This window comes from Mandrillus leucophaeus, unplaced genomic scaffold (assembly GCF_000951045.1).
Source record: "Mandrillus leucophaeus isolate KB7577 unplaced genomic scaffold, Mleu.le_1.0 Scaffold75, whole genome shotgun sequence".
Lineage (NCBI taxonomy): Eukaryota > Metazoa > Chordata > Mammalia > Primates > Cercopithecidae > Mandrillus > Mandrillus leucophaeus.
In genome coordinates, this window is record NW_012108141.1 from 6,417,325 (window position 1) to 6,420,056 (window position 2,732).

At 35.7% G+C, this 2,732-nt stretch overlaps 1 pseudogene; it reads left to right on the forward strand.

Annotated features, from left to right (window-relative positions):
* Positions 1 to 1,691, forward strand: part of LOC105529157 — a 9,718-nt pseudogene extending 8,027 nt beyond the window's left edge.
* Positions 1,692 to 2,732: the final 1,041 nt, after the last annotated feature.

A 2,732-nucleotide genomic window follows, 5' to 3' on the forward strand; every position in this document is an offset into this window, starting at 1 on the left:
AAAACAAGAAAGCAAGTTATCTGAATCCAAAATACAATGGCGAGACAGGCACAGACATTAAATATAGACAGTATAAAGTTTTTCATTCCCAAAGGGAAAAATTGGAAAGGATAAAGAGTCACCAGTTCTAATTAATTTTGAAGTACATAGGGGACAATTTTGTTCAGTTTCAAGGTCCGTGTAACTCCCATAAAGAATGTATGAGAGTTACAATTTCTCTGCATCATCATCAGCAATAGGTATTTTCAATAATTTTAAATGTAACTATTCTAATATTGAAAATTGTGTGGTTTTAATTTTCATATCTATAGTGATATATTATATATCATTTTATGGGGTTATTTGTATCCATATATCCTCATTGTTGAGTATCTGCTCAAATCATTTACCTGTATTTTAATTGAGCTTTTAATTTTCTTACTGTTGAGTTTTGAGAGTTTTTTTCTATTTTGGACAGAAGTCCTTTGTTGGATATATACGTTGAAAATATTTTATCCTAGTACATAGCTTATCTTTTCATTTTTCTTAACAGTGTCCTTCTGAGAGCAAAAAGTTTAAATTTTTATTAAAATCCAATTTATCTTTTTTATAAAAGAATAGTGCTTTTGATATCTGTCTGATAACTCTTTGATATCTTGCCTAACTCCAACTCATGTGTTCTTCTAAAAGCTTTATAGTTTTAGGTTTTACATTTAGAACTATGATCTACTTTGCATTAATAGTGATACAGCCTTTCTGCGCTACCTACAGAAGGGTCCATACAGCCTAGTTGTGGATTGCTGTCATAACTTAAAGGGAAACTTTCACAATATCTGGAGCCCTTGATATTCTGCAAATGAAGGAGGATGTTCTTAAGTTCCTTGCAGCAGGAACCCACTTAGTTGGTGCCAATCTTGACTTCCAAATGGAACGGTACATCTGTAAAAGGAAAAGTGATGGCATCTACATCGTAAATCTGAAGAGGACCTGGGTGACTTCTGCTGGCAGCTAGTGCCATTGTTGCCATTGAAAATCCTGCTGATTTCAGTGTTATATCTTCTAGGAATACTGGCCAGAGGGCCATGCTGAAGTTTGCTGCTGCCACTGGAGCCACTCCAATTGCTGGCTGCTTCACTCCTGGAACCTTCACTAACCAGATCCAGGCAGCCTTCCGGGAGCCATGGCTTCTTGTGGTTACTGAGCCCAGGGCTGATCACCAGCCTCTCACAGAGGCATCTTATGTTAACCTACCTACCATTGCTCTATGTAACACAGATACTCCTCTGCACTATGTGAACGCTGCCATTCCATGCAACAACAAGGGAGCTCACTCAGTGGGTTTGATGTGATGGATACCAGTCTGGGAAGTTCTGCCCATGCGTGGCACCAATTCCCATACACACCCATGGGAGGTCATGCCTGATCTCTACTTCTACAGAGATTCTGAAGAGATTGAAAAAGAAGAGCAGGCTGCTGCTGAAAAAGCTGTGACTAAGGAGGATTTTCCATGTGAATGGACTGCTCCAGCTCCTGAGTTCACTGCTACTCAGTCTGATATTGCAGACTGGTCTAAAGATGTGCACGTGCCCTCTGTGCCTATTCAGCAGTTCCCTGCTGAAGACTGGAGCACTCAGCCTACCCCGGAAGACTGATCTGCAGCTCCCACCACTCAGGCCACTGAATGGGTAGGAGCAACCACCGAATGGTCTTAAGCTGTTCTTGCACAGATTCTTAAGCAACATGGAAATAAGGTTGATGAAAAATAAAAATCAGTTTCTAAAAAAAAAAAAGATATAAGTGTAAAGTTTAACTTTTCCTTTTGTTATGCTTTGTTTGCATGTGGATGTTCAATTGTTCCAACATCATTTATTTTTTCAAAGAAACCAAACCTATTCTTTCTCTATTTACTTATTTTGCAAGTTTGCCAAAAATCAAATAGTTATACCTCTATGGGTTTATTTCTGGATTGTCTATCCTGTTCCAAGACTACTCTAGACTGCTTATGAGTCTGTTTCTTTGCTAATACCCATTTTCTTGATTACTGTAGTTTTTTAGTATATCTAAAAGTCAGGTCCTATTAATTCTCTAATTTTTAAGACTGCTTTAGTCATTTTGATTTATTTGTCTCTCTAGATTTTAGAATTAGATTTTAGAATTAAATTTTAGAATCAGTTTGTCTACATCTACAAAAAAACACAGAAAAATTTCGTTAGAATTTTGCATAAAATTATAATTTTACCAGAATTAACAACTTTCCTCTGTTTAATATTCTAATCCATGAGCAAGCCATATCTTTCCCTTATTCAGATTTTCTTTGATTTCCTTCATCAGTATTTTGTAGTTTTCAGCACACAGATATTGCAGTTTGGTTAGGTTTATTACTACGTATTTCTTCTCTGTAGGGAGTTCTGTAATTTTTTTTAAAAAAATTGTGTTATCAAATTGTTCATTGCTGGTGTGCATAATAATGATTGTTTTGAGTTTTGACCTTGTAAACAACAAGGTCTGTGTTCTGTATTCTGTAACCCTGCTTAACTTACATATTCATCTTTGGATTTAAAAAATAAATTCCTGGGAATTTTTATGTTGGAAATCATGTCATATACAAATAAGGACAGTTTATTTCTTCCTTCTCATCTCATACATCTTTAATTTTATTGTTTTTCTTGATTTATTGCAATGGCTAGGTTTTCCAGGGTGATGTTCAGTAATTTTGGTGAGAATGAACATTCTTGCCTTTTTTTTTTTTTTTT